The 19,202-nt window shown below is 41.9% G+C and overlaps 1 long non-coding RNA gene across 1 annotated transcript in view; it reads right to left on the bottom strand.

Annotated features, from left to right (window-relative positions):
* Positions 1-19,202, bottom strand: part of LOC136874896 (uncharacterized) — a 30,843-nt gene that overhangs the window by 6,547 nt on the left and 5,094 nt on the right. The window lies entirely within an intron of this gene.

Genomic DNA, 19,202 nt, shown 5'->3' with positions numbered 1-19,202 from the left:
ACAGAGTTTGCCTCCATGTTTGACCCTATGGAATATCAATACCTAAACAAGTTTTCCGACTCCACTTGCTAGACAAATAATAGATAAGGAAACAGAAAACAAAACAACGTAACATTTAATATCAAATGGCCTACGGTCAGCTCACTTCGGAGATCCGTTAGCCATGAAATACGGCAGCTGTATAAGAATGACTTGCAATAAGATAAAATAAAACCTTCGGCAGTACGGCACATGAAGGCTATTAAAGCTTCACCTCACTCCTGGCTGGACTCGCAAACCTCGCACATTTCTCATGACCTACTCAGGTTTACTAACCCAGCCATCATATTACAATACCTTCCGCGTAAGTGTGCATGTTGCATTTTTTCGCCTGAACTACTTCTTTGTTAGCAGTACACATTACCTAACTTCACCTCCAAAATAATCTCTTATACCTACCATAATCAGATATAAATTTCGCCCTCCATTTCACTTACTATATACCTTCAACTCAACCTCTTATTCCACATCTCTCTAACCAACATCTTTCACTATTGATCAACCTTTACATCCCACTACATCAACCTCTTAATCGTAATCACTCTCAATCAAATTCCACAGTAATCACTCTTAGCAGCCTTCACTCAAAATTACCATATACCAGCCATAATCACAGATTAATTTGCTCCCTCCAATACAATTATATCCATCAGCCACTTATCGTAATGTGCATACAATAAAGCAGCAACAATCATCTTACCTTTCATACATACACCAACCATAATCACATATTAATTCGGTACTTAATCTCATTTAAATTACAAGCCAGTCTCCGCTTTAAAATAAATTGCGCCATCACGTCCTACTATACCCCAAATTTGCCAACTATACTTCACTACCTCACTTTTCGTCCCTCTCTCAAACACACTTTTTATTATAAACATTAGCCTTCACTCAATATTACCATAATACTCTTACCATTCATACATATACCAACCAACCTCACATATTAATTTCGTACTCCAATTCACTTGCTATATACCATCAACTCGATCTCTTATTCATCATCTCTCTAACCATCATTAACCATACATAATCTCAATACCCAACTCTTGAACATGTTAGGAACATATTACTCTTCGCAACTTTCACTCAAAATTACCATCACCAATCATCGTACTTTCTATTCATATCAATTAACAAACACATTTCAGGCCATATTCACTTAAATTACCATGCCCATCTCTACAACATATACCGTATCAAGTTCAATGTGCATTTCAAATACATTTAGCATACAGTTAACAAACACAATCACTCATCGCCACCATCACTCCCAACTCGTTTGCTTAACCTTAATCACACTATACCTTCAATCTAATTATACAACACCATTAAATAACTTACTAATGCTACTTGACTTTTTACTTCTCGTCACTATGCCTTCCTCACTTTTACCCTTCTTGCCCCACAGTTCCTTTAGACTCAAGCTTCTTCCTTTAATCATAGTTCTTGCGACTGCCTCCTCCCTCTAACCATTATTTTCACTATGAGTGTGACCACTTGGCTTTTCTTGCGCTCTTCCCTCCTCCAGCAATCCCATGATTCCTTCAACCATCGCGTCTATCACCACTTCCCTGTATCTTCATGCCACCGCCTCTATACTGACACTCTCCCTGACTCCTATAACCGCTTCTATGATCTCACTGTTACTCGGTGCTCGTCTCTTTCTATTATGCACGACCTCGCCGGTCCTACTCATTTCATCCTGCTTTAGGCACTCCTCCAAGGCCTGACGTTTCGTCACTGTCCAATTTTGAGTCCATTTCCGATTGGTCACCACCAGTATCTGGCCCCTAATATGCACCCTCAACCCTTGCAGTCTTGCCCTCACTAAATGTTTCTTTAAAATTTTGTAATTCTTATTCTCATCTCTTTTCATATCCCTCTTAATCCACATTTTTCATTCTGTAGATTTCCGGCGTTTCTGGTCACTATGCCCGCCATCAATGTGGATACCATCTGCGCCCCCTCACCTTACCTACTCTCTCAGCGTCATCTATATCGACCTCAATAAAGTTAATTTTCATTTTATTTTGAATTACATCTACCACTTTATAAATAACGTCCACTTTAGCTTCTGCCTTCTCTTCCTGCACACCGTAAATAAACATGGATTTCTTCCTACGTTCTTGACAGTTGGCTACTATTTCCTTCTTCAACATCATCTCCTCCTCTTCCATATTTTTTCTCCCTTAGTAATACAATTTCTCTGTCACTGCTATCCATTTTTGCTTTATTTTCGTACGTTTTTTCCTGAATCCAGAGCATCGTCTTTTCGTGCTCCTTAATTTGCTCTTGTATCATCTGTTTTAACTGTTCAAACTGACAGAGTTCCCCCACTACCTCCTTAACCACTTTCCTTTATAACTTATATGTTCTCCCAGCTCCTGTTTCAACTGCTCTGAGGGCCTCAATTTTCTTCCAGGCCCCCAATAACCAGCAACACAGTGACCACCGCTGCCACCAACAGCATCTCACCCTTCAAACTCATCTCCAGTTTACATTCCATACTTTTGGTTGATTCCTCCTTCCTTCTACCCTGCCATCTTCTTATAACAACCCTGTATTGCTCTATGCCGATCATCTTCCTCGTCACACTCCACTCGACTCGTCCGCTTCCCACTTTTACTCCACTCACCCGGCACACTCAACACGGCACGTCCGATGCCGGTGCTTGCTTAGGCTAGACTGTGACCTTGTATATTAAGCACTATGTAGTAATATAAACACATCCAGTGAAACATATGCATAACTAGCTGTAGTACCCGGCCTTACCCGGATAGTTTCTGAATATTTCTCTTTAAGATTTCCATTACCAGTTATTTATGTGTGAAGTGAATTTTTATAGAATTCCTTTTTGACTTACAGATTGATATGTTACTATCTATTATGTAGTTTTAGAATTATTTAGATGTGTTTGATTTCAAGTTTTAGACTATTTAATTTTCGAGTAAAACTTCGTCCTTATGGAAGCTCAATTCGGCTGGGAAGTATTTGATCCTGTCAAAAATTAATAAGGGATAACTGTATGTATTTAGCCGTCGCACTGTAGATACGATGTACAGGATTTCAACTGTCAATGAGACTGTCCCTCTCTCGACCCCCGTAACGGTTGGTTTTACCGCCTTAAAACATGGTTTTCGAGCCCGTAGGGCTTACCGAGTTGTGTTCTTTGCGTCAAGAGGATTAAATTGAGCCTTGTCTCGTCCTTATATGACAAATTCGATATTTTGCCTATATTAGCCTATTAGTTTTATATCTCCCCCTCGTGCCCCCCACCTCGAATTGGTTTGAAAATAAAATACAGCCCATGTTACTCACTGGCAATGTATCTTTCTATAGGTGAAGAAATTTTTAAAGTTGGTTCAGTAGTTTTGAGTCTATTCGTTACAAACAAACATACACATTTTTCCTCTTTATAATATTAGTATAGAAGAAAAGGCACCTCGCTGTACATTTGCTATGAGATTCACAGTGTTCAACATAATAAACAAATAAACTCGTCTTTTAACACAAAAAAAGTATTTGTACACTACTAGATAATTCAAAAACTTGCCGAAGTCTTTGTTCAAACTCAGTCTTAATACTTTGTATGCATGCCTTTAGCTTTGATGCCCTGTTCCAGACGTCTTGGCGTTGAGTTAACTAAAAGTTTGGTGAACTCTCCAGATATGTTGGACTGAGTATCTAAGAGTATCTCTTTAAGATGTTCTTTACTAGTAGGATGGCGTTTTTGCACTTCTTTGCCTAGATGGTCCCACAGGTTCTCCACGAGATTGAGATCTGGAATCTGCGGTGGAGTGAGAAGTCTTCTTGGGGCGTTGTACAACAACCATTCACGGGTTATCATGGCACAATGCTTAGGATCATTGTCCTGTTGGAAGTGGAAGACTCCCTCTGGATGAAGCTTGTGTGCACTGCTGCTTAAATTATGGCGCAACACATCTACTGTATGTACTTTCTGGCATCCATAATATCATGAATAAATGACAGGTGTCACACTCCATTCGCAGCCATGCAGCCCCCAAACCAGCACACTCTCTCCTCCGTGTTTTACCGCGGGGATTGCATATTAAGGTTCACGTTCGGTGTTTGGCTTCAGCCATACCTTCCTGCACCTACCAGTTCCAAACTGTGTAAACTTCGCTTCATCAGGAAAAAATAATGGTATTCCGAAAGTCCATTGTCTTTCGATAATACTATTTCGCGAACTGTAGGCGCGTCTGCCTATTTCTTTCACTTATAAGTGGCTTGTTTCGTGGACATCTACTGCGCAGGTTCGCACTGTGCAATACAATCCTTATAGTTTGCACACTCACCGTTTTGTTGGGCCTTGAAGCGAGTTATGTAGCACTTCTGAACGGTTCCTTTCGTGCCGAATGCACAACATTGAGTCGCTCCCATACTGTCAGCACTTTTGGACGGCCAGATCTGGGTTTGATTTCTGTTTGTCCGCTGTGCTTGTATTTATTAACTATTGAACTCGCCCTAGTAAAGCTAATGCCGAGTTGTTTTCCAGTTTGACGATAACTTTCCCTTGTTTATACAGTAACACTATATTCTCTCGTTGACTTAATGGAAGTTCCGTCTTCTTTCGCCCCATACCAAACAACCTCGCGGCAACGACAGCACAGTGATGACTGAAGAGATAACAACCCCTCCTGCAGGCACAGCGGCCTGAACCTGTGGCGACAACTGATTTAACCAATCACAAAGACAGTGCACCCGCACTGTACAAATACTTTGTTGGCGGTACGACCTGCAGTTTGTATAGAGTATAGTGCCGATCATGTTATATTTTTAAAAGATCTGTATGTTCAGCGTGTATATCTGAGGTCTGTTGTTATGCCGTTTATAAATCTGACTTCAGCTCGTAAGTTGTAATGATGTTCCATCACTTTCCATAGGTGTGCGAATACTTTCTGTGACGACCTCGTTTCACACCACTCCTTTCCAGCGGCAGCCCGGTGTCTATTAGAGGCTTATAGGATTTACTACGTCTACTGTAGCCGGAGTTGCCAAATCCTCTACTTCATTCGACATGAAGAAAGGGTGAAGACTGAAGAGAGCGTGGACGAAAGTGGCTTGGCAATCTCTCCACACCAAATAAGGATGACTTAGAACTCGTTAACTCAGGAAGGTGCAGGGTGTGATTGACATCTGGCTTCCACCTCGCTTCCAGGACTAAGGCCGTCATGTTTTGTCCCCAAGTATACAGTGTGTGACCACAGGGATCCTGATTTTTACAAAAAAGCTACTAGACGTAAAGTTACAGTTTGGAGAAAATAAATAAATAACTGGTAAGCACAAATAAAGAACTCCTTGGACTCATACTTCACGGAAGTAAAATGCAAGAGTTTCAATTTCAAGTTGCTTTACGTCGTACCGACATAGATAGGTCTTACGGCGACGATGGGCAGGAAAGGGCTAGGAGTGGGAAGGAAGTGACCATGGCCTTAAATCGGTACAGCCCCAGCATTTGCCTGGTGTGGAAATGGGAAACCAAGGAAAACCATCTTCAGGGCTGCCGACAGTAGAATTCGAACCCACGATCTCCCGAAAACTGGTTACTAGCCGCAATTAAGCGACTGCAGCTATCGAGCTCGGTGCAACAGTCTCAGAGGGTAGGCTAGATTGACAATCATGAAACATAAAGATGGAGGTGCAGAATGCTTAACGAGTCTTTGAATGCCTATTATGATATTGTTAAAAGTTTTTCGGAAGATATCTAATCCTTTAGAGATCTTCCAAGTGTATTTTGTTGTACCTCCCCTGCTACCAAATAACAAGCCTTTAAATGACCAATGCTCAAGTCGGATGTTATAATATTTGCTTAAATGTTGGAGGCATGGTTCATAAACACAAGGTAACCCAAAAGTCCGATAACATTTGACGAGGCAATGCCTCACGGAATATTGGAGGAATAGAGGTAAAAATTGACATCAATATAAAGTACACAAAATGACCAACAGATGACGCTGGACAGCAACACGTCACGTACAAATGGCCACACATGCTTGACATTACATGGGATTTTATTGACACTAACAACGAGTGCACAATCAGGCCAACACATTAGTGATGCCGCATGAGACCCGTGTACGGTATAGAGAAACTATCATGAGAGAGGGTGCCAGATGCACCTGAAATCGCGGCATATCATGCTTGGCCTCTCTGGTCCCCCGACCTCAGTCCGTGTGATTATTGGTTGTGGGGTTACTGAAGTCGCAAGTCTACCGCGATCGTCCGACCTCATTAGGGATACTAAAAGACAACGGCCGACGACAAATTCTCATCATACCTATGGTTATGCTGTAAGAGCTGTTCACAACATCGTCCCTCGACTTGATGAATGACGACCGACATGTTGAGCATGTCTTGTAAAGAACATCGTCTTTGCTAAACCTCGATTGTTATGCTCATTCTTGCATGTGTATCGTATGAAGCGCCATCTGTTGGTCATTTTCTGTACTTCATGCCATGCCAATCAGGTGTGGCAATTATTACGTATCTCCCTCCAATATTGCCTCGTCAAATGTTAACGGACTTGGGGTCGCCCAATATTTCTCTTTTATGTGTCATCCGAAATCGCCTGCTCTATGTCTCTTTCAAACCGTAGAGTTGGATCCAGCACAAAAGCAGTGTGCTTGTTTGGATGAATGGCAATGATGCTTTTTGCCCCCGAGGGGTTCGCAAAGCCTTTCTAGAAGTTCATCAAAGAATTTCCGTAACAGTTGATTTCGAGGTTGAGCTGTTCTTGTATTTTGTTTTTTTATTATTCTACGAGTCCGCCTCCGTGGTGTAGTGGTTAGTGTGATTAGCTGCCACCCCCGGAGACCCGGGTTCGATTCTCGGATCTGGTACGAAATTTGAAAAGTGGTATAAGGGCTGGAACGGGGCCCATACAGCCTCGGGAGGTCAACTGAGTAAAGGTGGGTTCGATTCCCACCTCAGACATCCTGGAAGTGGTTTTACGTGGTTTCCCACTTCTCTTCCAGGCAAATACCGGGATGATACCTAACTTAAGGCCACGGCCGCTTCCTTCCCTTTTCCTTGTCTATCCCTTCCAATCTTCCCATCCTCCCGCAAGGCCCCTGTTCAGCATAGCAGGTGAGGCAGCCTGGGCGAGGTACTGGTCATCCTCCCCAGTTGTATTCCCGACCCAAAGTCTGAAGCTCCAGGACACTGCCCTTGAGGCGGAAGAGGTGGGATGCCTCGCTGAGTCGGAGAGAAAAACCGACCCTGGAGGGTAAACAGGCAAAGAAGAAGAAGAGGATGGAAGGTAATTCAACGATATTTTCATTACTATTAGTATTGTGTGTCCAACTCTTGTCTCTACTACTACTACTACTACTGAACGTTTTCATTCCTCCCCTGAAGGGGGAGGCGGGTCTCTTAGACGGTGACGCCGTCGCTCAGGCCGGGAGATTTGTTACGGTGAAGGAGATGTGCGGAGAAGGTGAGGGGGTAGGCGGCCGTGGCCTATACTACGAGAATGGAAAACCACGGAAAAGTATTCTCAGGACAGCCGACGAGTGGGACCAGGCGTGAAGTCCGGCACTGTGCCTAAGGCCCGTCTCCCGAATGCAGAGGCGTGGAGCCACGGTAGAGCCATGGCCAACTTTCCTCTGCTCAGTTGGCCGGTCAGAGTAGAGAGCATATGGGACAACAACCCACTCTGCATCTACCGACCTCTTGTCTCGTTTCTCTACGGGTCGGATATGAAGTGAGATGCAAGTCGGTAGCGAGCTTTTACGACCTTATTAGATTAATTTATTACATGAAAATGTAAATATGCCTCAGAAGATGACATAAAATCATAATTTTTTTCCAATAATACAGAGCTGTGAGCGGGTAAGCGGATCGAAAAGGTAATAAAGCTGATATGACTTTATTCCCTGGGTCTGGGACCTCCGATTTTTATAACTGATTTTTTTACAAGTTGCTTTATGTCGCACCGACACGGATAAGTGTTATGGCGACGATGGGTCAGGAAAGGCCTGGGAGTGGGAAGGAAGCAGCCGCAGCTTTAATTAAGTTATAGCCCCAGCATTTGCCTGGTGTGAAAATGGGAAACCACGGAAAACCATCTTCAGGGCTGCCGACAGTGGGGTTTGAACCCTCTGTCTCCCGAATACTGGATACTAGCCGCACTTAAACGACGGCATCTATCGAACTCGGTAAACTGAAAATCAGTGAAAATTTCAAGAACCTGTTCTTTTTATTCATTTACGCTTAATGTGGATTCCAAAAGTGTTGCTTCTTCGAAGCGATTGCAGATCCAATTGTTATTATTGGATATAGCAGGGAAATATTCCTTGAAAGGTTCTCTAAGTCCTTTCCAATGTTCTTTAAATATGCTCTTAATATTTTCGTCCAAAGAAACGTGAATTTCCATCAAAAAGTCGTGAAGGATATCAAGGCACTCGTCCGACTGTATTAAAACAGGTTTACCAAAAGTTAAGTTTTGATGACCGATTCGATACTGCTTTTCACAATAAAAACGTTTATATTTCATCCCTGAAAAGATAGTTTAATATTTTAATTTTTGAGAAAATGTCTGCCATATAAGCTAAAGGCTTGGTTTGTGAAGGGCATGACTGGTGAGAAAAATGTAAATTTTGTCTTTAAGCTCAAGCTATTTGGAAACAGAACTATCCCAACTTCAGTGTGAGAAAATAAAAAGTTATAAACGGTTCCTTCTTCTTTACAAAGCGCTGCAAAAATATACCTGGGAATTTCTAGGGCGAGCTTCAATAAAATAAACAATTTTCCCTGCATACTCCAGCACTGATTTCAATCCCTTCGGCATACGTTTGGAAACAAGAGCTTGTCTATGAATGCAACAATGTGTCCAAGAAGCGTTTGGCACCACCGATTTCACTCTGGCTACAAACCCAGCTTAACACACCGTCATAGATGTCGCACCGTCTGAACAAATATCTTCACAGTGAGTCCAATGTATTGTACTCCCACGAAAGCATTCATTGGTTAATTTAAATACATTTTCTCTGGTAGTTCTCTCTTTTAAGGTAGTCTTAATTAAGGTACAGCCCCAACATTCGCCTGGTGTGAAAATGGGACACCATGGAAAAGCACCTTCAGCGATATTGACAGTGGGATTCGAACCCCCTCCCCCCCAATTTCCGAATGCAAGCTCAGAGTTATGTGATTCTAACACACAGCCAACTCATTCAGTAGAGAGAAGGTTTTAGATTACTGTTAGCAAGAATGTCACCACATGTAGGGGAAGTGTGTCGAAGAAAGAGAACCAGAGTAGAGAGTTATCCAGGAATTAGGTTAAGGCAAATGCTGAGGAAGATAGAAAAAAGAAGAAGGGAAAGGTGAAGGTGAAGGTGGTATTGTTTCACGTTGATGCCAACAACGTAAGGCAAGCTGATATAAGTACCAACATAGGGCCTAATTGGGGATGTGCTGGATCTGGCAAATGCAGCACGGGTGAAGTTTAAGGAAGTGGCAACTTGATGTCTTTGGAGTGTACAGACCGGGAAAGGGTAACACTGATGCTGATTCATAATTATTTATAAGATAATCAGCTATGTGGGAAACGATAAGGAAAGGAATGTGATTATAGCGGGAGATCTCAATTTACCAAATGCCAATTCGGAAGGTAGCCAAATGCGAACGACAGGAAGCATGACCAACAAATGGCAAATAAAATAATATGAAGACAGCTGATTCAGAAAGTGATGGAACCAACTGGAGGGAAGAATACCCTGGACGAGGTGTTATCAGTGGAATACTCTGTAGGAGGGATACGGACTGGAAGGCGATTAGGGATTTAAATAAGACAATGGAGTGGGCATGTGGGAAAGTGGGAATGAGATTTCTAGATCCTAATGGGTGGGTAGGAGGTGCAGATCTGCGCTCAAATGGCTTTCACTTAAACCACAGGAAACCACCAGATAGGAAATTTGTTTGGAAGGTTTGTAGGGAGGTACATTCAGGGAAACGAGGCGGTCGAGGTAGTGGCAATAAGGGTACAGGAATCTGGAAGTCAAGTAGAGATGGCGTAAAAATGTTAGTGTTCAACTGCAGAAGTATTTGTAAATAAAGGAGTAGAATTAAGTAATGTTATGGATATATACTTACCAGATATTGTATTAGGAGTTGAATCATGGCTGAGAAATGATATTATGGACGTAGAAATTTTCTCGTGGATCTGGAGTGTTTATCGTAGAAATAGGACCGGATGATAGGAGGGCGAGTATTCATTCCAGAGAAAGAAGAATTTGTAAGCTACGAAAAATTTAAAGATGACAAACATGAAATTCTAGGTGTGAGGCTCGTCTCTAAGATAATAGGCAACTTGATGTCTTTGGAGTGCACAGGCCGGGAAAGGGTAGCACTGATGCCGATTCATAATTATTTATAAGATAATCAGCTACGTGGGAAACTATAAGGAAAGGAATGTGATTATAGCGGGAGATCTCAATTTACCAAATGCCAATTCGGAAGGTAGCCAAATGCGAACGACAGGAAGTATGACCAACAAATGGCAAATAAGATAATATGAGGACAGCTGATTCAGAAAGTGATGGAACCAACTGGAGGGAAGAATACCCTGGATGTGGTGCTGATAAAACCAGATGAGCTCTATAGAGAAACCAAAGTAATAGATGGTATCAGTAATCACGAAGCTGTTTTTGTCGTAGTTAAAAATAAATGTGATAGAGAGAAGGTCTTAAAAGTAGTATTAGGCAGTTCCAAATGGCTGATAAAACTGGCAAGAGGCAGTTTCTAAAAAGTAACTATAATCGATGGAAAAGGGTAAATAAAAATTAAAACAGATGGGATGGGTGTAAAGCAATAGTTGACAAATGTGAAAACAGGTTTGTACCTTTGAAGGTGGTAAGGAATGGTAACAACCCGCTATATTATAACAGAGAAGTGAAGATACTAATAAGAAGGTGCAGGTTGGAAAGAAATAGAGTCAGAAATGGCTGTGGAAGTAAGGAGAAATTGAAGGAACTTACTAGGAAATTGAATCTAGCAAAAAGTCAGCTAAGAATAACATCATGGCAAGCACAAGTGGCAGTCATACAAATTTTAGCGAAAATGGAAGGGTATGTATAAGTACTTTAAGGCTGAAACAGGTTCCAAGAAGGACAGTCCAGGAATCATTAAAGGAAAATGGGGAATGTGTATGCGAGGATCTTCAAAAGGCAGAAGTATTCAGTCAGCAGTATGTAAAAGATCGTTGGTTAAAAGGATAATGTCCAGATATAGGAGGTGACTAATACTAAAGAAGTATTAATATTTACCTACGATAACGGCATATACAATAAGATACAAAAGTTGAAAACTAGAAAAGCAGCTGGAATTAATAAGATGTGTTGCGATATAGTACAGTACGTGAGGTACTTGTTTGATTATTGTTTGGTTGAAAGAGCTATACCAAATGAATGGCGAGGTGCTACAGCAGCCCCTGTGTATAAAGGAAAGGGCGATAGACATAAAGCTGAAAATTACAGGCCAGGCAGTTTAACATGCATTGCATGTAAGCTTAGGAAACTCATTCTTCCTGATTACAACCGACATGCTTGTGAAATTAATAACTATTCCGATAAACGTGTCCATACTTATCTAAATACAGTTGTAGGGGGTCCACTGTCTGTAATTTGTTTTGAAAATTATTCAGCTCTTTATCCAATTTAGGTCAGCTCAAGACCGTATAAGAGGTTTTTATTTATTTTTTTGTCTGTTGTCTGTCTGTCTATCTGTTCAACCATCACGGCGAAAGTAACAAATTTGATCCAGCCGATAACAAAAGATATATCTCACCAACAAAGGCAAGTTATAAATAAAAAATTAAACCAGTATACCTCGAAAACAAAATTATAACTATAAACCCTCACAATTGTATTTTCACCTCCGCATGCACTGCTGATTTTTTCAGAATGTCTTTCTTTTTAAAAAATATGAGTGAAATTGGTTGCTCATGAAATGCTTGAAATTAAATTTCGCTAGTGCAGCGGTTAACAAACTTTGTTTGCCTGTTTGTTTGTCTGAGATCTTATAACTTGAAAACTCTGGAAAACTATTTCAAACAACCTTCATATTTAGAATCCACCTGCCCTTGGGTAGGTTATTTGTATCTTCTTGCCACTTAACACCCTTAGTAGTATAATACAGGGATTCGGGCGCCACCTCCACCTCCGGATCTCGGGAGAGGCCTCCACCTCCCGCGGGAAATTTGAATTTTGGCGCGAGATTTGAATTTGTAAACAAGGCCACGTGCTTTTTGACAGCTGTCATCGACAACAACGCATCGCTAACCTCACTGCTGCCATCTTGACGGGCCTAAACTTCAGTAGTGCCAACTTAACCTAACTAGCGCGAGGTAAACAAAGCCACGTGTTTTTTGACAGCCACGAGCTTTTTGACAGACAACAACGCATCGCTAACCTCAGTATTGCCATCTTGACGGGCCTAAACCTCAGTAGTGCCAACTTAACCTAACTAGCGCGAGGTAAACAAAGCCACGTGCTTTTTGACAGCCACGTGCTTTTTTGACAGCTGTCACTTAAGCTAACTAGCGCGAGGTAAACAAAGCCACGTGTTTTTTGACAGCCACGTGCTTTTTGACAGACAACAACGCATCGCTAACCTCAGTACTGCCATCTTGACGGGCCTAAACCTCAGTAGTGCCAACTTAACCTAACTAGCGCGAGATAAACAAATCCACGTGTTTTTTGACAGCCACGTGATCTTTTGACAGCTGTCATCCGCCATCTCTAAACTACAGAGCACTGTGCTGCACTCTTTATCGCAGTAGCTGCAAATTCGTCACCTGTCATCCGCAGTGCTGCCATCTTGACGGGTCTAAACCTTAGTGCTACCAACTTAACCTAACTAGCTCGAGGTAAACAAAGCCACGTGCAGCTCTCATCCGCCATCTTTAATCCATAGAGCACAGTGCTGCTCTCTTTAGATACTTACCTTTGAAATGTGGTGGCGGATAATTTGAAAAATGCTTTTTGACAACAGCCATCTTTGAGCACCGTGCTGCCCTCTTTAGCTACTTACCTTTGAAATGTGGTGGCGGTAAATTCCACGTGCTTTACAAACCTATGTGATTTTCTGACAGCTGTCATCCGCCATCTTTAATCCAGAGAGAACAGTGCTGCCCTCTATGTGGTGGCGGAAATTTCCACGTGCTCTTGTTTGGAAACAAAGCATGTGCTTTTTTAACAGCTGTCATCCGCCATCTTTAATCAACAGAGCACCGTGCTGCTATCATGCGGGCAATTTCGTCAGTTGTCATCCGCCATCTTTAATCCACAGAACACCGTGCTGCCCTCTTTATGGCTACTACCTTAAGCACGTAGTAGCGGGCAATTTGAAAAGTTCTGTTAGCTATCATCCGCCATCTTTAATCAAGAGAGCACCGCGCTGCCATCTTTAGCTAGATACCTTTGAAATGTGGCGGCGGATAATTTGAAAAATGCTTTTTGACAGCAGCTATCTTTGAGCACCGTGCTACCCTCTATGTGGTGGCGGTAAATTCTACATGCTCTTGTTTGGAAACAAACCCACGCGCTTTTTTTGACAGCCATCATCCGCCATCTTTAAGCAACAGAGTACAGTGCTGCCCTCTTTGTTGTGGCGGCAAATTCCACGTGCTCTTGTTTGGAAACAAAGCCACATGCTCTTTTGACAGCTGTCACCCACCATCTTTAACCAACAGAGCACTATGCTGCTATCATGCGGGCAATTTCGTTAGCTGTCATCCGACATCTTTAATGAACAGAGCACCGTGCTGCCCTCATGCGGGGCAATTTCGTTAGCTGTCATCCACCACCTTTAATGATCAGAGCACCGTGCTACCCTCATGCGGGGGCAATTTCGTTAGCTGTCATCCGCCATCTTTTAATGAACAGAGCACCGTGCTGCTCTCTGTAGTAGCGGGTAATTTGAAAAGTTCTATTAGCTGTTATCCGCCATCTTTAATCAAGAGAGCACCGTGCTGCCATCTTTAGCTAGATACATTTGAACTGTGGTGGCGGCAAATTCCACGTGCTCTTGTTTAGTAAACAAACTCACGCGCTTTTTGTCAGCTGTCATCCGCCATCTTACATCGCAAACCTCAGTGCTACACTCTTTAGTTGAAAAATGGTGGCGGATAATTTAAAAAGAAAAATTCTACAGCAGCCATCTCTCGACGCTAATTGCACAAGATGGTGGCTATACATGACTCCTTAAAGGTGCTTATGCGAGATGATCGCTATACATAGACTCCCTTGGGATGCTTGCGCAAGATGGCGGTTATACATGGCTCCTTATGAGACACCCTAGGGATGCTTGCGCAAGATGGTGGTTGCTCTTATGAGGCGGCTTAAGGATCCTTGCACAAGATGGCTAGAGACTCCCTAAGGATGCTTGCGCAAGATGGCGCACGCAAGATGGCGGCTATACATAGCTCCTTATGAGACAGCCAGTACTCGATACAACATGTGATCAGAACATTGATTGATGTGTTCAGAACACAAAATAAGTAGAATCGGACACTGTACTCGATGTCGTTAACTTCAACATGTGATTAAAACATTGTTTGGTGTGTTCAGAACACTACATAAGTAGAATCGAACGCTGTACAACATGTTAGGGGATACCTTTGTTCTAAGAAGATCAGATTGAAACATAACAAGACTAGAATTGAACACTGCACTCGATACAACATGTGAACAGAACATTGATTGATGTGTTCAGATCACTAAACAAGTAGAACCGAACACAGTACAACATGTTAGGGGATACCCTTGTTCTAAGAAAATTAGATTGAAACATAACAAGACTAGAATCGAACACTGCACTCGAATTAACATGTGATCAGAACATTGATTGATGTATTCAGATCACTAAACAAGTAGAACCGAACGCTGTACAACATGTTAGGGGATACCTTTGTTCTAAGAAGATCAGATTGAAACATAACAAGACTAGAATTGAACACAGCACTCGATGTCGTTAACCTTAACATGTGATCAGAACATTGATTGATGTGTTCAGATCACTAAACAAGTAGAACCGAACACTGTACAACATGTTAGGGGATACCTTTGTTCTAAGAAGATCAGATTGAAACATAACAAGACTAGAATTGAACACTGCACTCGATGCAACATGTGAACAGATCATTGATTGATGTGTTCAGATCACTAAACAAGTAGAACCGAACACTGTACAACATGTTAGGGGATACCTTTGTTCTAAGAAAATTAGATTGAAACATAACAAGACTAGAATCGAACACTGCACTCGATGTCGTTAACCTTAACATGTGATCCGATACAACATGTTAGGGGATACCTTTGTTCTAAGAAAATTAGATTGAAACATAGCAAGACTAGAATCGAACACTGTAAGAACATTGTTTGATGTGTTCAGAGCAAAAGTACAACTTCAATGATTTACCTAGTGTAAAACACGCACTGTGCACATATCGCATAGCTATCTCGCCTATCACTTGCCTAGTATGAAAATCAAAAACACACTGTGCACATATCGCATAGCTAACTCGGCAACACTTCAAATGATTTGCTTAGTACGAAAATAAAAAAATATATACCGCGTAGCTAACTCGTTCATCGCACTGCTAAGACGCTTAGTAATTGCGAATACACTGATATATCTCATACGAAAATCAAGAAAGCACACTGCGTAGCCAACTCGCTCGGCTCACTCGCTTAGTAATTGCAACACGACTAGAACACTGATACACACACGGATAAGAATGTTGCGAGATACTACATACTTACATGTTTTTTAAGGGGGTGAAAGATCATAAATTATATGTACACATGTTGTCTCCTCCAAGTTGTAAGATGAAATAGACGCAGTACTGCGAGTTTCCGCTCTAGCTGGCGAACGGAAGTAGCATGATATCTCAGAAAAAAAAAAATACGCGTGAGCTTGCAAGTCAGACACAATGATGGATACCGCGATTCAAATCCTGGCAATTTATGCCGTCGGGAAGGGCATCCGGCGAGCATCTAGCTGTAAATCCCCGATCCTCATGTTAGAAGTTGTAAAACATTCTTAATCCCAGTTCTTTGACGTCAGGAAGGGCTACAGGTCGAAAACAATAGTGTATGATGTAAGAGGCTAGATACTGCTAGTTCTGCGTCAGGAAGGGCAACTCAACAAATTCTTGCGATTTAAAATCTTAGTTCTGCGTCAGGAAGGGCATCCGGCTGTAAAACAATAGTTCGTGATACTGCGATTTAAAATCTAAGAAGAGCATCTAGCTGTAAATCCCCGATTCTCGTGTTAGAAGTTGTAAAACAGATTCTTAATCCGAGTTCTTTGACGTCAGGAAGGGCAACCGGGCGAAAACAATAGTGTATCATGTAAGAGGCTAGATACTGCCAGTTTTGCGTCAGGAAGGGCAACTAGTCTTAAAACAAATTCTTGCGATTTAAAATCTTAGTTTTGCGTCAGGAAGGGCATCCGGCTGTAAAACAATAGTTCGTGATACAGCGATTTAAAATCTAAGAAGAGCATCTAGCTATAAATCCCCGATTCTCGTGTTAGAAGTTGTAAAACAGATTCTTAATCCGAGTTCTTTGTCGTCAGGAAGGGCAACCGGTCGAAAACAATAGTGTATGATGTAAGAGGTTAGATACTGCTAGTTTTGCGTCAGGAAGGACAACTAGTCCTAAAACAAATTCTTGCGATTTAAAACCTGTAAAACATATTTTTAATCCCAAGAGAATCGAACCCGAGACTACCGGGTGAGAGGCATGCACACTAAACCGAACTGTAGGCTATAGGTTACATTTTTTTTGTTCCACAGTCTTTGAAGTTGTATCAGGGCAGTCATTCAGAGCGAGCCGCGGAATGCATGTGTTGGCTGAAATTGTACACGTATCTTCCGGCTGTAGTAGTAACCTTGAACGAAGACACTGCGTGGTGATAAGCTACTTGTAACTCACCATGTAAGCTCCTAACATGATTGTACGGAGAGGTTAAAACACACAGTGCCCCCTTACTTAATGCTGGCTTTTTTGCACACACCGCCTCTTAGATAATACACCATAGTTTTACGACCGGTTGCCCTTCCTGACTAGGATTTTAAATCGCAGTATACGCGATAAATTTGTTATAGCGGGTTTTATAACTAGATGTACCGGTACCGGCACATAGCCTACTCCTACCGAAGAAGCCTGCACAAGGCTTATTGCCTCCATCCGACAAATGAATCACCATCAACGTCTTGTACTCACATTCATTTTCGAAGGAGTCTGCACAAGGTTTAACGCCCCCTATCAACAGCCCTTACTTAATACTGGCTTTTTTTGCAGACCCCGCCCCTTAGATAATACACCATAGTTTTACGACCAGTTACCCTTCCTGACTAGGATTTTTAATCGATAACTAGATGTCCCGGTACCGGCACATAGCCTACTCCTACCGAAGAAGCCTGCACAAGGCTTATTGCCTCCATCCGACAGAGGAATCACCCTCAACGTCTTGAACTCAAAATCATTTTCGAAGGAATCTGCACAAGGTTTAACGCCCCCTATCAACAGCCCTTACTTAATGCTGGCTTTTTTTTTTTGCACACCCCGCCTCTTAGATCATACACCATAGTTTTATACGACCGGTTACCCTTCCTGACTAGGATTTTAAATCGCAGTATACGCGACAAATCAGTTGTAGCGGGTTTTATAACTAGATGTCCCGGTACCGGCACATAGCCTACTCCTACCAAAGAAGCCTGCACATAGCTTAACGCCTCCATCCGACAAATGAATCACCCTCAAACACTCCAGTACTCGCAATCATTCTCGCTACTTCGGAAGATAGCGGGTTCGAACTCCTACTGTTGGAAGCCGTAAAAAAATAGCAAATGCTAGGCGAGGGGCCTGCGCGATCGTCATTACATGATCTAGCCGGATGCCCTTCCCGACGGCATTAGTTGCCAGGATTTGAATCGCGGTATCCATCATTGTGTCTGACTTGCAAGCTCACACGTTTTTTTTTTTTTTTGCTGAGATATCATGCTACTTCCGTTCGCCACCTAGAGCGGAAACACGCAGTACTGCGTCTATTTCATCTTACAACTTGGAGGAGACAACATGTGTACATATAATTTATGATCTTTCACCCCCCCTTAGAAAACATGTAAGTATGTAGTATCTCGCAACATTCTTATCCGTGTGTGTATCAGTGTTCTAGTCGTGTTGCAATTACTAAGCGAGTGAGCCGAGCGAGTTGGCTACGCAGTGTGCTTTCTTGATTTTCGTATGAGATATATCAGTGTATTCGCAATTACTAAGCGTCTTAGCAGTGCGATGAACGAGTTAGCTACGCGGTATATATTTTTTTATTTTCGTACTAAGCAAATCATTTGAAGTGTTGCCGAGTTAGCTATGCGATATGTGCACAGTGTGTTTTTGATTTTCATACTAGGCAAGTGATAGGCGAGATAGCTATGCGATATGTGCACAGTGCGTGTTTTACACTAGGTAAATCATTGAAGTTGTACTGAACACATCAAACAATGTTCTTACAGTGTTCGATTCTAGTCTTGCTGTGTTTCAATCTAATTTTCTTAGAACAAAGGTATCCCCTAACATGTTGTACAGTGTTCGGTTCTACTTGTTTAGTGATCTGAACACATCAATCAATGTTCTGTTCACATGTTGCATCGAGTGCAGTGTTCAATTCTAGTCTTGTTATGTTTCAATCTGATCTTCTTAGAACAAAGGTATCCCCTAACATGTTGTACAGTGTTCGGTTCTACTTGTTTAGTGCTCTGAACACATCAATCAGTGTTCTGATCACATGTTAAGGTTAACGACATCGAGTGCTGTGTTCAATTCTAGTCTTGTTATGTTTCAATCTGATCTTCTTAGAACAAAGGTATCCCCTAACATGTTGTACAGCGTTCGGTTCTACTTGTTTAGTGATCTGAATACATCAATCAATGTTCTGATCACATGTTAATTCGAGTGCAGTGTTCGATTCTAGTCTTGTTATGTTTCAATCTAATTTTCTTAGAACAAAGGTATCCCCTAACATGTTGTGCTGTGTTCGGTTCTACTTGTTTAGTGATCTGAACACATCAATCAATGTTCTGTTCACATGTTGTATCGAGTGCAGTGTTCAATTCTAGTCTTGTTATGTTCATC

This window comes from Anabrus simplex, chromosome 5, assembly GCF_040414725.1.
Source record: "Anabrus simplex isolate iqAnaSimp1 chromosome 5, ASM4041472v1, whole genome shotgun sequence".
NCBI classification, from domain to species: Eukaryota; Metazoa; Arthropoda; class Insecta; order Orthoptera; family Tettigoniidae; genus Anabrus; species Anabrus simplex.
The sequence above is the reverse complement of the archived record's forward strand: the minus strand, read 5'-3'. Positions and strand labels throughout refer to the sequence as shown.